An 18,469-nucleotide genomic window follows, 5' to 3' on the forward strand; every position below is an offset into this window, starting at 1 on the left:
TTTGAAGAATAGGAGTGTAAAAGTGACAATTAAGAGCACTCATAATAGGTTATGTAAACTTTATATTTTTGTAAAATTTAAAGAAAACAGTTTAAAATAGCCATCTAATGAATTATGTATTTTATTTCTAATATACAATTTGCTACATCACCTACTTTACATTTATAGAACACTGCTCACATATGTATAAATATTTAATTAATATCTCTTTCTACATTTTACTCTTTATTCATTACTTTATCTACTTTTTACTTTATACTTTATTTAAAATGAATAAAATAAATTAAAAAGTATAATATTTAAATGATATGAAGAAAAAATAGATAAGTTGATGTATGATATATTGTAAAAATGAGTATGTAAAATAAAAAAAATAAATTTTAATGATATATTTTAAAAGAAAGAATAAAAAATTTATTGGGAGTGCTCTAACATATGTTTTATTCTATCTGTATTTTTCAATTATTTACAATGTTATCACTACATTTATTTGCAGTTATAAATTTTTTTAATTATTTCTTCTTCGTTTGTATACTTTTTTATTTTTAAAAAAGTAGATAAATTAATATATAAAATAAAAAAATTTAATAATATATTTTAAAAGATAAGAGTGCTCTAACTAACCATTAATGCTACCTGTCAACTACCCAAGTTCACCTCGTTTTTTTTTTGCCTCCTACCCTCTATTTCCCGTTTGGCTCCTACACGCACTTGCCAGCCCCTCTTCTCTCATAATTATCTCAGTTGTCCTCTTCGACCAAAAGCTGCCATTTCCTGATCCCCACTTTTTACCATTTCCCTTGTGAATATTAGACCTGGCATCCAAGAACTCGTCTGGCATCCAAGAACTCGTCTTTCTCTCACACCAGCTCCTCTCCGTAGCCATTAACACTTCCGTCGAAGACAATACTTCAGAGCCATAAACAACATCATCGCTACTTCATCCTCGTCGGCAGTTCGTCCCGTTGAGCTCCTCCATCAAAGATAAGTGCCCGTCAACATTTTACAGGTGAGTTTTTTACTCTATTTCTTTTTCGGTTTCGGTACTATCGTTTCAAATCATGAATCCCAACTAGATATGATTTTTTATCCATATTCTTTCTCTTTGTTCCAAGTTTTTCTCACATGGGGTTCCAATAAAAAAAACTAAAAGAAAATCCCAACACAACCACCGGGCCTATGCGTCCGCTTCTCTGCAATAATGGCCAAACACTACCACGCTTTCTTTGGATTCTCATTCATTTCTCTTACAATTAATAACTCTCCTCAACCACTCAAAAAAAAAAAAAAAAAAAAAGCCAAAAAGCCCCCAAATTTCTCAAGCTGAATCCTGCATTGTGGTAAAAAAAGAAAATCATTGAAATCCAACAACGTCTCTCATTGTCTCTTAATTATAAAACAGCCTAATATAAACGGAATGAACTAATTGTATTTCATAAGCATGCCTAATACCCACCGAATGTAGTTGGTTTTTTTTTTTTTTTTGAGGTAGGTTTTCTGTTTTGTTAGAGTGCTCACTATTTTTAAATAGGTTAGGCAGAAAATCATTCCTATTACAAGTTAGCACTCCCATAACCAAAATTTCTATGCAGTATAGGTGTTCCTTATTTCAAGAAAAGTGACGACATTAAAACGAACTATCATAAAATCATGATACATGGGTTTTGGCCTTGTTCAGGAAATGAATTTATAAGTAGCTAAGTTATTAAACAACATTACAATCTTGTTTGTTCCAAAATTAGTTCATTCCGTTTATATTTGTTATGTAGGAAAATACTACTATGCCCTCTCCTCTAGCCCCCTCAAAGTAACTTCTGGTCACAATTTATTATTATTTTTTTATTATTATTTTTTACTTAGTTATTAAAAAAATGATTTTAAATATATTGATGTATTTTTTTATTTTTTAAAATATTTAAATATATTAAAAAAATACTGCTTAGCAATCAGCTTGAGCGTTACATTCTGAACGACGGAGTAACACTACTCTTATTATGTATATTTTTTTATATGATTTGTAGTGAAGGGTATAAAAAAATTGGTTGAAACAATTAAAATTAATATTGGGTTAAACTTCTTGCTCGGACGATTTTAATTTCTGAAAGTACGTGTGGGCAAAACATGGCATCTGTTCTGAGCACTTCTAACTGGAGCCATCCGCGTACTTCAATGATGCACTTTTTTTGAGAAAACGCCATTGCAAATTGTACTTGACTCACACAATACTAGATGTGTTAGGTGTGCACTGGACCACTTTTTTACAAACTTTTAAGAAAAAATAGAAAATTATATTCAATTTATAAAATTAAGCTTTTCTAATTTTTTTTTTTACTTTTTAATTTTTTTCTAAAACCTGCCATTCTATTCAAATTGAGATACTATAATTATATTAATTTTTTTAATAGGGATCGAGCATTGCTATATGAAATTGCATCCATATAAATCATTAAAACAACTTGACAAAACAAAGAATAATTTATTTAATTACCGATATTTTTATGTTGGGCTATAACTCCACCAAACTATGAAAAGAATTTATAGATCACTGGTTAATGAAATTATAGAATATTGGTATTGGATTAATCAAATAGCAGTACAGCTATATTAATTCATATAGCTAATCACACCAGAATTTGGGCCACGTTGGATTAGTTAGATGAAACTCATTTAACATATTAGCTACAGTAAATTTATTCTCTTCATAATTAATATAAATTTTTTTTTTAATAATAAACTTTACTTAAAAAAAAATAGCATTACTTATTTTTTAAAACTACTATAACTACAAAGAAATTATATAAAACTAATCTTATAAATTGACATATTTTTATCTGATTAGTTAGATTTACTTTACAATAAAAGTAACTTTATAATTTGATGAATCATATGAAATCACGTCAGTTTGTGTGATTATTTTTGTGTAATTTTATTTTATTTTATTTATTTATTTTTAATGATTTCCTGAAATCTTATTTCGTTTCTTTCCTGCGGCTTGGGTCTGTTCTCTTCCTCTTATATATGTTTTGTCTCCCCGGCTCCTCCCCATTGCCATAAACACCTCCGTCGAAGACAATAGTTCAGAGCCATAAACAACATTGTTGCCACTTCGTCCTCATCGGCAGCCTGTCCTCGTCGAGCTCTTGGATCAAAGACAATTGCCTGTCGACATTTCACAAGTGAGCTTTCTACTCTATTTCTCTTTCAGTTTCAGTACTGTCATTTCAAATCATGAATCCTGACTAGATATGGTCTTTATCCATATTTTCTCTTTTTGTTCCAAGTTTTTCTTACATGTGGTTTCAATAAAAAAGCTGAAAGAAAATCCCAACACAAGCACTAGGACTATGTGTCCGCTTCTATATAGTAATGGCCAAACACTATGATGCTTTCCCCAGATTCTCTCATTCATTTCTCCTAAAATTAATAAGCTAGCCCTGAAGGACAAGACACAAACCCTCCTCAACCACTCATAAACACCAAAAAAAAAAAAAAAAAAAAAAAACCAACAAAAGCCTCCAAATTTCTCAAGTTGGATCCTGCATTGTCGTAAAAAAAGAAAATCATTGAAACCCAACAACGTCTCTCACTGTCTTTGAATAAAATCACAAAAGCCCCAAATTTCTCAAGCGAGAATGCTCTTCATAACTATCCCATTTATTTAGAATGAGATGTTTCGTTTGGAAAATTCTAGTGGGCATAAGCACAAAATATGGAAAATTCTAGTGGCCATACCCACAAAATATTATTCAGGAAAAGCCTAATGAAAATTGATATGAGTATGGGAGCATTCCAATTTTAGGAGTGATTTACATTTGTTATGAAGAGTTGCATTCTGAATTTTATCGACAAAGAAATGAGGACATAGATGGTAGTTGACGAGTTTGATTGAGGTCTTTTGAGTATTGTGATTGCTATGATTTGACTATGGTTGTATGAATTCATTGGCTACGGTAGTACGCATGAAATTTAATTTTGGTTTTGAAGGCAATCTATGCATGTGTTGCAGTGTAATTCATTTGCTTATGATCAGCTTTATGGCTTTTTATCTATGTTTTCTTTTTAAAATTGGAGTAACATGCTACTTATTTTCTCCCATGATATTTTCTTATTAAAGTGTCTTTTGAGTTTAAGCTTTTGCTCATTGGGGATTCTGGTATTGGAGAATCTTGTCTTCTTCAAATGTTTGCTGTAAGTTTCAAGTGTCCTTTTATTCCATTCTTATAGCCAATCCATGTTTTAAAATTTTTATAACAGAAGCGATTGTTTGTTATATGTGTTTGTGTTTGTTGTAAGTTTAAGTTGTAAATTTATTTTCACAAATAACTCATATAGGCTAACAATTTACTTGTAAATTTAGTGAGTGATCAGTAAATTTACTTAAATTGGATAACTTCTTCCCCATAGCATTGTGAATGTCCAAAAATTGTCAGGCAATTTCTTGATGCATAAAAAATGAACGTGCATCCAAAAGCTGTCAATCCCATGATAGTTAGCATCTCTATGTTGTTGTTTCTCTAATTGACTATAAAAGTAAAAATAAAAAATCTTTAACAAATAAAAAATGAAAAATAATTAAAGAAATATAAATAATAATAAATAATAATATTTTATTATTATAGAAAGTGATAGCTAATCTAATGTAAACTTCAAGTTTTGATTGATTAGCTAAAAGCAAAAAATTTATGTATTATTCAAATTTTAAAGTTGGGATGGCTAATCCAATGCCAATGTTCTAGCCATTGCTATCTGTCTACTACCCAAGTACACGTAGTTTGTTTCCCACCTTCTACCCTCTTATCTCTCGTTTGGCTCCTTCACGCACATGCCATCCCCTCTTCTCTCATAGTCTCAGTTGCCCTTGGACCAAAAGCCACCATTTTCTGATCCTCACCTTTTTCCATTTCCCCTATAAATATTAGAGTTGGCATCCAAGAACTCATCTTTCTCTCACACCAAATTCATTACAGCTCTCTCTCTCTCTCTTCCCAGTGCTATGCTATGGAAGTGAAAATCACACTTTCGCTTGCTACTTTGTTCTTGTTGTTCACTAGTCTTGCTTTCGCAGCTACATTTCTAGAAGGCAATGCTTATGTCTAACTTCCATTTTGGCTTCGACTCTAATTTGTGCTTTGAGCTGGTTCATTGTGCTTTTTATTTCATTTTGCAATTTCCTTGTGGTATCTCCCTAATCCCTTCCTCCCCCCTCTCTCTCTATTCTTCTCCATTTGGCTTTGTTGATTGTTCTAGAATTTTATGGTATTCTCATCTATTTCAACAAAAGTTGGGTTTCATTCTAAAAAAAAAAAAAAAAAAAAAAAAAACAAACAGACAAACAAAAGTTGTTCTTTTGTGTGCACTCTTCTGGAGTAGCTTTAGAACCTGATTAGTTTTGTTAGATCTTCACTTTTAGTTCTCCCTCTTTCTCTCCTCTCCTACACACACATGCTTTGGTACACACAAACAGTTGATACAGGATTTTGCTCGTACCGTGTTTTTGGTTGTGGGTTGATGAAACCCATGACTTATTTGATTGATTCAAACAAAAAGCAAAGGAAAAAAAACAGACATCATGGATATCAAGGTAAGGGAACACATTGACAACTGAAAGTAAGAAAGTTTGTCGGGACTGTGAGGATTGCATGACCTGGTTGTGAAAAATGGACTGGGACATTTCCACATGCATGGCCTTTCCCTCCTGAACACTACTTATGTACCAAAATCAAGTCTACACAACTTTTTGCTTTCGGCTTTTTAAGAAATGGCCCAAAAAGGTTGTTTTACTATGCACAATAAATCGCAGAAAGGTTATACCTTATAGAATGGTTAATTTTCCATCTATGTGCCCTATCAAAACTTCCCATCAAGTTTTTTAAAAGATGCAAAGGCCCAAAAATGGGTTCCACCAAATCATAAATAGAATTCTTTTAGGCCCCTCCAAAGGCTGCTGCCTTCCTCTTTTGCTATTGCTAGAAATTGGAACTCCATTCCCTTTTTCTTCCTTGTGGTCATATTAGTCTTCTTTTATTTGCTTTTCCTTATTAAGAAAGGTCAGAGCTCTATACTAAGCCTTCTTAATGGCTCTAATTAAGATTTAAATAAGTTTTTCACCTTACAAAAGGTAAGAGTACTACTGCTAGCGTTGGTTTGCCATCATATTTTGGTGGGGGTTATAACCCAAGGTCATCCCTCTATAAATATGAGCTTAGTGTTTGAATTTTGAAAGCAGAATAACTTGTGATTGGGAGTCAAAATGTCTCTTTTATTTATTTTCATCATTCTAGTCTTAGCTTCTAACAATGTTGCAGATGAATTCTCATATTACAAGTTGGCACTTTAATGGTCAAATTTTCTATGCAATCTAGGTGTTCCTTGTTAAAAAAAACGCGAGATTAAAACGAACTATCAGAGATTTTTAATATACGGAATGTGGCCTTTCTAGGCAAATAATTCCGTGGTAGATCTTTGTCTGGGAAAGAAATTGACAAGTGGCTAGGTAATTAGACTACGTTACAATTATGTTTACTCTAAAATATTTTCACTCGGTTTAAAGTTGTTATGTATATTTCTTGGCATGACTTGTAGGTGAAAGGTATAAAAAAATTTGCTGAAATAGTACTGGCCTAACCTTCTTGGCTTAGATGACTTTAGCTTCTGGAAGTACGAGCTGGTGACACATGGCACTTGCTCTGGTGTAGACCCATCCACATACTTCAACGATGCAATTACTCTTATATGACGCCTTCCAACTGATCTTGGTTTAGGTAGCAAATGTTCGTTTAATTTCACATTTGGTTACTCGAATGATTTGAAGATAGTGAGAAAATTTACATGCCATCTAGTGAAAATTTTTTATATTTATAGAGTTATACTTATCTTTCCTCTGTTTGTACTAAAGTAGTCATATAAATGCTCAAATCATTTGTTGTTTCAATTTTTATTTTTTATTTTTTATCATTTGCTTTGACAATTACAAATGGGTACTTAAATAAGGATATTTGGGCTAGTGCCACTTTATTTTTCTTACCAATTGTTTTACAAGTTCTTTTCCATATTGTTTAGGATTTGGACTAGGCCCTCGGCCATACAAACTTATAGATTTATATAATAAGTTACAAGAAGCACTAACTTGCGAAACGGTGGGTAACAGTTGGTCGAGGTTTATCTTTGCTTTGACCGGCAAAAGAAGCATTGTGATAGTCCATGTAAGTTCAACAAATGCGGTAACAACGATCAAGCATTGGTCCATTTCCCCAACGAAAATACTATGCGCCAAAACAATGTGTATGCTTTTATTTTCTCTTTTACCCTTTGTTTGGTTTCTTTTGTTCCCTAGCCATTTTCTTTATGAGTATTGATATTTTACTTCTAAAACATTGTCATTCTTAATGATATTTATTGATGTGACATATTTTAAATAATTTTATATTTTAACTACTTAAAAACTTATCATTGAACATATATAAACAATTGTAATTGTAACTTAAAGTGACAAGATTTAAAAGAAGAAATAGTATTTATTTATTTATTTATTTTTTGCCCTTTTCATTATTTTCAAATTTCTGTCCAATCATTTATTTATTTATTTTTTGCATGTAACTTGAAATTTCATTTTAATTGTAGTTGTTCTTTTTGTTATTGGAGTAATGTGACTACTAGACCATTGTTTATTCCATTAAAGCCACATAATGTTTAATGCAAATCCAATCCTCCTTTTAGTATTACCAATAAAAACTATCAAATGAATTAATCTTATTAGGATACCAAAATGTAATTTGTGGGAGAAAATATATGAATTTATATGTCATGTTTAACTCTAGAAAGTACTTGAAATAAAATTACTTTGATAGTAGTATGATTATCATGAGAATCTATTTATTTGGTAGATATTAATGCTATACATAAATTTTAAATTGTCAAGCAATGAAGATGTCCACTCTATAACAATGGATCAATTATTATTTGTTCTACTAGATGTATCTTGCATCATGTGTTAGTGGATGACATTTAGAAATAGATGATTGTTTTCTCTTTTATCACGTTGATCCAAAACTTTTGTAACATGCTGAACGCATAGATTAAAGGATATCTAAAGATAGGGACGACGGAAGGGTTTGGATGTCTTCTAAGAGTGAAGTATGAAGTGTTGGGAGGAGTATAAAGGAAGTTTAATTCAATTAGCTAAATCAGTTCAGTTGCTGGTAGGCCGTGGGTCTGAGTTCATTTATGTTTTAGTTATGTCTCTTTATGCTTGTATTATCTACTATGGGTCCTCTGAGTCATAGGTCCTAGTTTTAGTTTTAGGCTGATACCTTTTTTGGACTAGTTAGGATTTATTTAATTTTCTGTGTTTTCGACCCATCTAGGGTCAGCTACTCTAGAAAGGATATTTTGAGAGTTTGTAGGTGTTCAAGATATCATTTTCACTTTTTGAAGATGGTTATTTCTTGAATAAATAAAAAGAAACACTTTGATTTCTAATTATTTCCAAGTCATATAATTTGAAACTGAATGTAAGAACTTTATATTTTAATTCATGTGCCTCATGATGATTGAAATTAGAGCTATGTAGACTTGAAAAATGTACGCTACACTTGAAAATGTCTGTGTTTTTTTACATGTGATGTCCATCTCTAAAAAAAGTTTGAAATAGATAATGACTTCTCAAAATTTTCGAAGGTGGCGTACATAATTTTCTAGGTTTACATAACTTTAATTTCAATCATCATGCAGCACAGGAGTCAAAATATAAAGTTCTTACATTCAGTTTCAAATTATATGACTTGAAATTCATTAGAAATCAAAGTGTTTCTTTTTATTTATTCAAGAAATAATCATCTTTAGAAAGTGAAAATGATGTATTGAACACCTACAAACTCTCAAAATATCTTTTCTAGAGTAGCTGACCCTAGATGGGTTCAAAACACAGGAAAGTAAATAATCTTAATTAGTCTAGAAAAGTTTTTGCCCAAAACTAAAACTAAGGCCCGTGACTCACAGGATCCACAGTAGATAACACAAGCATAAATGAACATAACTGAAATATAAATGAACTCATACCCAAAGCCCACCATCAATTGAACTAATTTAGCTAATTGAATTGAACTACTTCTCTATTCCTCCAAATATTTCGTACTTCACTCTTAGAAGACTTCCAGACTCTTACGTCGTCCCTATCCTTGGATCTCCTTTGATCTATGCGTTTCGCATGTTACAAAAGTTTTAGATCAATGTGATAAAAGAGAAAACAATCCTCTATTTCTACATGTCATCCACTAACACATGATGCAAGATACATCAAGTACAACAAATAATAATTGACCCATTGTTATGGAGTGGACATCTTCATTGCTTGACAATTTAAAATTTATGTATAGCATTAATATCTACCAAATAAATAGATTTTCATGATGATCATAATACTATCAAAGTAATTTTATTTCAAGTACTTTCTAGAGTTAAACATGATATATAAATTAACATGTTTTCTCCCACAAATTGCATTTTGGTTTGTCAACAAGATTAATTCATTTAATAGTTTTTATTGGTAGTACTAAAAGGAGGATTGGATTTGCATCAACCAATATGTGGCTATAATGGAATTAATAATGGTTCAGTAACAAAAAGATCAACTATAATTAAAATGAAATTTCAGGTTGTATGCAAAAAAATTGGACGGAAATTTTGAAAAAAAAAATGAAAAGGGCAAAACAAAAAAAAATAGATACTATTTCTTCTTTTAAATCTTGTTACCTTAAGTTACAATTGTTTATATATGTTTAATGATAATTTTTTAAGTAGTTAATATATAGAATTATTTAAAATATGTCACATTAATAAGTATCACTAAGCATGACAATATTTTAGAAGTAAAATATCATTCCTCATAAAGAAAATGGCTAGGGAACAAAGGAAACCAAACAAAGGGAAAAAAATAAAATAAAATAAAAGCATACCCATTGATTTGGGGCATAGTATTTTCATTGGGGAAAAGGACTAATGCTTGATCATTGTTACCGCATTGGTTGAACTTATATGGCTAATCATGACGCTTTTTTTGCTGGTTAAACCAAAGATGAGCCTCGACCAATTGATACCCACCATTTCACAAGTTGCATTTCAACTGTGCATAAACATTAAGTGCTTCTTGCAACTTATTATATAAATCTATCAGTTTGTTTGGCCGGGGGCCTAGTTCAAATCCTAAGAAGCATGGAAAAGATCTTGTAAATCAATTGGTATGAAAAATCAATTAGAACTAACCCGAATATCCTTATTTATAGTATCCATTTGCAATTGTCAAACCAATTGATAAAAAAATAATCAAAACAACAAATGATTTAAGCATTTCTATGGCTCTGCTATAGTACGAATAGAGGAAAGAGAAATATAACTTCATAAATATAAAATTTTTTCACTAGATGACATGTGAGAAATCTTAATTTTCTCACTACCTTCAAATCATTTCAGTAACCACATGAAAAATTATAAAACGAACCTTTGCTACCTAAACTAAGATCAGTGAAAGTGTCTTATAAGAGTAATTTCATCGTTAAAGTATGCGGATGGGTCTAGACTAGAGTAGGTGCCATGTGTCATCCACTCATACTTCTAGAAACTAAAGTCATCTGAGCTAGGAAGGTTAGGCCAATACTACTTCAGCGAATTTTTTATGCCTTTCACCTACAAGTCATGCCAAGAAATATACATATCAAATTTAAATCGAGTGAAAGGATTTTGGTATAAACATGATTGTAACGTAGTCTAGTTACTTGGCTACTTGTCAATTCATTTCCCAGACAAGGATCTACCATGGAATTATTTGTCCAGAAAGTCTACAGTTCGTGTATTAATAATCTCTGAAAGCTCGTTCTAATCTCCTCACATTTCTTTGAACAAGGAACACCGAGATTGCATAGAGAATTTGGTCATTGAAGTGCCAACTTGTAACACGAGATTTTATCTGCAACATTACTAGAAGCTAAGATGATTACTTCTTGAGTAAATAAAAAGAAACACTTTGATTTGTAATGGATTCAAAGAGATATTATTTGAATTTGAAACTGAATGTTGAAACTGAATGTAAGACTTGGGATTCAATTGCAAGGTTGATATCATTTTGATTCCTGTGCGGAATGATGATTGAAAGTAAAGCTATGTAGACCTGGGAAATGTAAGCCACACTTGAAAATTTTGTGAACTAAATGTAACTTATATATTTAATTTATATAATACAGTCACTTTAGGATCCCGATTCCCCGATTCCCTTTATAAGTATCTATTTCAAACTCTTTTTAGAAATGAACATCTCATGATTCCTTTTGGGTCAATCATATGCGATTGGAATTGGTTCAATATTGGTCCCAGTAGTCACAACAATTGTGACTTGGGAAATCAGACCGTAATTGAGTAATGACAAAGGGCAAAAGGAAAGACATACTTTTTTTTTATTCTTAAATTTTGTCTTCCCAAGTCACAATTTATGTTTATATGGCATAACATGTTAATAAGTAATTGTTATGTATGAAATATGAAATTACTTAAAATGTACCACATCAATAAATGTGACTAAGTATGAATATATTTAAGGAAAAAAGTTTAATTGTTTCTCAGGTTGCAATTTAATTGTGCATAAACTTTTTTTAATTCTTTCAACTACGAACTGTGAAAAGATATATATATATATATATTTATTTATATATTTATACAACAAATATAAAGTAGATCAAAATTTTTTGGAGCTAATAGGATTGAAATATAGTTTAATTACTTGACCATTTTTCAATTCATTTCCTTGACAAGGATTTATAATAGAAAAAAAAAAAAAAGGGAACATCCATATCGCGTAGAGAATTTTGCTATTGTACTACCTGCTTGTAATAGGTGAATTCCTCTGCAACATTGTTAGTAGCTGAGACTAGGATGATGAAAGATGTTGGTTGTGGGTATCCCATGACCAATGATGTGTTCACATGGGTTGGGAAGTAATTAATTAACTCCTCACTAATATCACTTAACTTCAGAGAAGTTAGTTAACCTCACATGATAAAACTTTTAAATAAGAGTTTTACATACATTAAGAGGTGTGTGGAAAAAGTCTATGTACGTAAAGAGAAAAACTCGCTCTCTCTCTCTCTCTCTCTCTCTCTCTCTCTCTAATTTCTTAGAGAAACCATCTAGATCTCTTGATTTTGAAGCGTGAAATTTAATGAGGGTCTTTAATAGCCTCCTAAGCTATGTAGAGATGCAAACAACAAAGTGACGTGAGCTATAAGACGAGCAAAGATCCGGCCTTGTGCAAATTCTGCTAGTTGAGGTAATTCAAATTAACCTCATTTAGCATTGGTATTAGAGTCTATGCTACTTGTTTTTGCCCTTATGAATATGATTAAATGTTATTTGATGCTTTGGAATGGGTTTGAAAGCATGTAATTGATGATATGCAATGATTGTTTGTGTTTTGAATTTTTCATTAGAGGCTATGGTATGACGTGTTTAAGGCTAAATTATCTACATGAAAATATTCCTTATAATTTCAAAAACAAGTCTATTAAATCGATCTGGTGAAGTTTCGTTGCATATAGATGAAGAAATCCAAAACCTTAGTTTTAAAGTTTATGTTTAGACTGTGAGTTTGAGGCAACTTTTAATCAACCAAATGTTATTTTCTGGAAATAAATCTTATATGATTAGAAGCTAAGTTCATGAGCTTTAATTTAGCATATCATATGCTTAATCTAGACTTAGTAAGAGTAAGTTATGACTGATTGAATTGAGGGGGTCAAAATTAAAAAAAATAAAAAAATAAAAAAACCAAAAAATAAAAAATTTTGGATTGAAGAAGAAGATGATGAACAATATTTTGTTTACTAGTTCCATTCTTAGCTACTGAGAGTTTAAGACACCCTTCCACTTGGGTTGCATTTTTGCTCATTGTATTGACACCCACACACATCAAAATGATTGAACTTTGTGTTTGGACGTCCAAAAGCACAATGAGAGGCAAAGGTGATGGACACTCTCCACTGCGATAAGTGAGATAGAGGCAAAACTACATCTAGAGCCAAAACAAAGCCCACATGCCTAGGAGGAGCATGGTGGCATGTGTGATGACTTCCAATGTCCAATTTTTGTCACGTGTGGCACGTGTAGTCTTGTGATGGTGTTCAAAGTTGCTTCATATATTTTTTTGGGACACTTGTCATACTTCCTCAAGTCAAATGTTTTCTGTGTTATATGAATATTTATATAGATTATTTGTGGATACATGTTTGAGTTCATTGGTATTTTATTTAAAATTGATAGAGTTGACATTTGTAATTTTTTGGGCTCATGTTTAATGTATATATTTATTTTTATGTGAATGTATAAGGTGTAGCTTATACGTATATTGATGACGTGGCATCTCTATTTATTTATTATTTTCTTAAAAAATTTGTAATAGGATTTTCTTTGAAAATTTAATATTGGGAATGCAATTTTATTATTGAGACCATGTAAAGGGATGTGTTTCACATCTACCAATATGCTTTAAGTTCACCTTAATATGATACACCAAGTTACCAATGAGGCTTTGGGCGGAGTCTATGCGCAATATGTTTAGTGCAATGATTACGGATTTTTCATATTTGATTGTATGTGCATGAGTGTTGAGTATTTTTTTTTTACCAAATTCTTCTATAAATTTTATCCAAAATGAATTAGATTTGGTATTTTGACTTATATAGTGGCTTTTTGTGAAATTTTCGATCTCACTATGTAGGAAAGAATTCTATGGTCTAGTTAGATTTTGGAATAAAGTTAAATGTGTGCTAATGTCAATCTTGCGTCATGAATGTAGTGATAATAGCAACTAAAAAGGTAGTTGCTGACCATACTAAAGGAAGGAAACTGGATGGAACCAGCTATGACATGGTATAGGAAAATCCAATACATGCTCAATGAACAAGAGGTCCTTGAAAGTTTGTCCCACCTTATGACACAACGTACGGAAGGGAATACTTTCCAATATCGTCATGATATGGAAGCCTATCAGGCTTGGGTAAAGAAAAATCTGTGCTCATGTTTTACCATGCTTACCCGCATGCAAAATGATCTTATTAGGGAGTTTGAGAATCGCCAAACCGCCCAAGATATTTGAAACCTAAAAAAAAATATCTATGGGAGGATATCAACTATTAGGCTTTGTGCTCTCACTTTTAGGTTTGAGTAGTATGTTATGGACCCTAATCATACTATGATTGAGTATTTAATGTTGATGTCTACCCTGATTCATTATCTAAAAGTTGCTAGCAGTAATGTCACTGATGAACAACAAGTTACCGTTGTGGTACAATCTTTGTTTTGACATGCAGTGAGAATATTATGATTTTTTTCTGATATATCTTGTTATTTGGAGCTAGAGGCGGAGTGCATAAATGTGCACCGTAATACTCTTCTTGTTGCCTAAGCTGGGAAATGCAAGGCATTTAGTCCTAACTGCAAACAACATGGAAGATTTGCTAGAGTGGAAAATAGTCTTAGGCCAATGGATGGAAAAGTAGCAATGCACCGCAAATGCAAGCATGCTGACAAGGACAATTCTAAATTGAAGTGTTATAACTATTGAAAAGTGATGCACTTTGCTAGTGAGTGCATTGAGGTAAAGAAGATATCCAATAAACACAGCTCATTACTTATGTTTGTTCACATATTTGTTTTACTCACTCAATCTCTGAATGAATTGTAGACACAGGAGCAACCAAACATGCAGTTCGAGAATGAGTTGGGTTTATAGATTATAGAAGAATATCAACTGCCAGGTTGTTCATTAGATTGGGTAACGAAACTCGAGAGGAAGTACTTGGAGTTGGCACCTACCAACTTAAGATGTGTTGGGGGTGCTTGTTACTTCTTCATAATGTGCTTTATGCACCTGATGTTCAATGTAATTTATTTTCAGTTATTTCTATGTTGGAACTTGGTTTTACTTTTCATTTTGATTGTCCTTAGCTGGACTTTTATTTGGATAGGGCTTTTTATGGACATGTTTTTCTCTCAAATAGTTTTTTTTATGTTGGATTTAGATATTTCTCATTTTCTTTTATGGTTTCAAATGATAATGATGTTATTTCTAATTTATTGAAATGACATACTAGACTAGGCCACAGAGGAAAAGATAGAATGTTAGACTAGCTAGAGAAGGCCTATTGGGGTCTCTCGCTAATATAAGAATACTTGTTTGTGAGTTTTGCTTAGCTAGTAAGGCTTGTAGAAAGTCTTTTGGAAAGACTACTAAGATATCTTATCTTTTAGAGTTAGTCCATTTTAATATTTGGTCCCTATGAATGTGAATGCACGCCATGACCCCTTTTATTTTCTCACTTTTATAGATGATTACTCACGTTTCAGTTGTGTATTAGATCTTCTTTTGCTTTGAAGCATTGGACTGCTTCAAATGCTTTATGGCTGAGGTTGAGGATAAAAAAGAATTGAATTTAAAAGTTCTATGAACTGATTGGAGCTGAGAGTACTTGTCTAAAGAGTTTTAAGGCCTATGTTAGTAAAAATGGATAATGAAACAATTAACGATTCTTGGCACAGTATAACAAAATGGTGTTGCGCAAAGGAGGAATCATACCTTATTGGAAATGTTTGATCAATGATGATTTGATCATTTTTGGGGGATGCTCTTCTAGCTATTGCCTATATTTTGAACTGTATACTTTCTAAAGCTGTTCTTTCAACCCCATATGCGTTATGAAATGACAAAAAAGTCAAATCTTGAACATTTGCGGCCTTGGAGCTTAGTTGGTTTATGTTCACACCACTTCTCATAAATATTAAAATCTTAGCCCTAGAGTAAATAGGCATATCTTGATAAGATATTTGGATAGCTCAAAGGACTATGTAATGTTTGGTGAACATCCTAATGGAGGGATGACAGGAATAGAGTAATGTGGTGTTACATTTATCAATAATGATTTTTCCAATATTGATGAAGAAAAGAAAGATATTGAATTTTTTGAGTTGCAGGAACTTGAGGGAGTTATACCAACTTTTAGCAAGAGTGAAGAATTATCACTTTCTAAACTCACAAAAGATAATAAAAGTGACTTATCTCCTAGTGGGAGTGTACCACTAGAAAGTGACTTACAAAAGTGTCAGTTACATAGAAACGAACGTGGAACCATTCCTCATCATCGTTTTTAGATTGAAGGAAAATCTTTCGTGTGTGCTCCATGTGACTTTGATAAACCTTTTTCTTATTAGGAAACACTAAGTTCAACTGCTTGAAATCAATGGCTGGCTGCTATGAGGGATGAGATGAGTTTTTATGGTAAAGAACCAAGTTTGTGAGTTAGTTGATCTTCCACTTTGGCACAAATCTATTGGAAACAAATGAGTTTTAAAAATTAAGTGCCTGATAGATGGATTAATTGACAAGTATAAGGCCTGACTTATGGTGAATGGTTATACCCAAAGAGAGGATATAGATTACGAAGAAACATTCTTTCCTGTGGTGAGATTTGATTCCATTCATCTCATTCTAGCTATAGTTGTAAATCTAGATTTGAAAATTTTTTAAATGAATGTGAAAACTGTATTTCTTGATGGAGAACTAGACGAGGAGATTTATATGGATTAAACTATTGGTTTTGAGGTTGAGGGACAAGAGTGCAAAGTATGCTAGCTGCAACGTTCTATTTATGACCTTAAACAATGGTCTAGGCAATGGAACTTTAGATTTCATGAGGCCACTACTTCAATTGGCTTTGAGATGTCGGAAGAAGACCATTATGTGTATGTCGACATATAGGGAAGAGTTTCCTAATTTTGTCTTTATACGTGGATAGCATCTTATTAGCTGGAAATGATATAGAGATAATTATCGCCAGAAAAGAGTGGTTGTCCTATATTTTTTAGATGAAGGATATATGTGAAGCAAATTATAAAATTTCAAGAGACCGATCTAAGAAGCTTCTTGGTTTGCCTTAGGAGACTTACATTAAGAAATTCTAGAACGATTTTATATGCACAACTCTAAACCCATAGACACTCTAATTAAGAAGGGTTATATATATTGAGCCTGCAACATTGCCTTAAGAATAATGAGAAAAAAAAAAGAAATGACTAGAGTTCTTTATATAAGTGCAATTGGAAGTCTAATATATGTTATGTTGTATACACGACTTGACATTTGCTTTGCAATTAGAGTGTTAGTCGTCATTAGAGTAACCCAGGACCTGTACATTGGCAAGCAGTTAAGAATATTTTTCGATACCTTCACGGGATAGTAGATCTTGTTCTTCGCTACTAGGGTGAAGACATGATATTAAAGGGTTATAGTAATGCTGATTCGGCTAGTGACAAAGATGAGCGAAAATTTGTGGCGCCCCCAAATCTCCACGCACGGACATGGGGAAATCGAGATGTCCGGATGATGACAACCCAGGTCACCACCCTATCGACGAGTGCCAAATGTGTGTAAAAGCAACAAATGTGCAAAAGAAAACGCAGCGGATAACGAAAGTCATAACTAAGTACCAGAATTTTTTTTTTCTTAATATAATACAAAGCTGTTCAAAACATACATATTAAAATATTACAAGATACAAATATTATTCAAAGCAACAACAAGATAATAACTTCAACTCAGAACTCCGGCGGAGCCGCATCCTCGGGCTCAGCCTCCTCTTCCTCTTCGATTCTTGCACCAAAATCTACGGTACCAAAAATGGTGCCGCAGGTAAGTAAAATCCAAACACCACCAGATAAAAACATATAAAACTTAAACAATATGCATGAAATGATGCCAATGCACAAAACCCATAAAATCAAATTTTTTTTTTCCACGCATGCCAAAATTCGATTTGGCCCAAAGACATATCGTTTAAAACCAAACCTCGCCATTATCCCAGATAATGGCCCAAAGCACCATTTTTTCAGAAAATGGATCACAATATCCTTATACAAAACCTTGCCATTTTTCCAGAAAATGGCCCATTAACCAAACCATTAGAGCACTGTAGGCGGGAATCGCAGGCGGGACTCTACCACCATCCCTGCTCACCACCATCCCTACCCATGCACCGTAGGCGGGAATCACAGGCGGGACTCTACCACCGTCCCTGCTTACCACCATCCCTACAAGTCCGTCTGTAGGCAGGAATCGCAGGTGGGACTCTACCACCATCCCTACTCACCACCATCTCTACGCGTGCAGCATAGGCGGGAATCACAGGCGGGATTCTACCACCGTCCCTGCTTACCACCATCCCTACGCGTGCCTCTGACTCAAACCAGTCAGTCCAACCGTTCACATATACCATAAATCATTTCTTGCTTACCAGCACAACTTTCATTTTTTTAAACACATGTACATGCATGCAACTACACAAAAAAATCTGGTTTTTCCTTTTTAAACATGAACATGCGTGCACTATACAAAGCAAACATCGAGGCACAATTATCTCAAACAAATAACAACATC

The 18,469-nt window shown here is 32.7% G+C and overlaps 1 long non-coding RNA gene across 2 annotated transcripts; it reads left to right on the plus strand.

Moving 5' to 3' along the window:
• Positions 1-679: 679 nt before the first annotated feature.
• On the plus strand, positions 680-15,072 carry LOC122297780. 2 transcript variants are annotated; one of them, XR_006238893.1, is made up of 5 exons: positions 680-1,009; positions 3,070-3,176; positions 12,223-12,313; positions 14,400-14,638; positions 14,726-15,072. It is a non-coding gene; the product is annotated as an uncharacterized LOC122297780 (long non-coding RNA). The 2 variants fall into 2 exon arrangements; XR_006238892.1 differs by having other exon boundaries at positions 681-1,009; positions 3,077-3,176.
• The last annotated feature ends 3,397 nt before the right edge of the window (positions 15,073-18,469 follow it).

Source organism: Carya illinoinensis, chromosome 15 (genome assembly GCF_018687715.1).
Source record: "Carya illinoinensis cultivar Pawnee chromosome 15, C.illinoinensisPawnee_v1, whole genome shotgun sequence".
Classification (NCBI taxonomy): domain Eukaryota; kingdom Viridiplantae; phylum Streptophyta; class Magnoliopsida; order Fagales; family Juglandaceae; genus Carya; species Carya illinoinensis.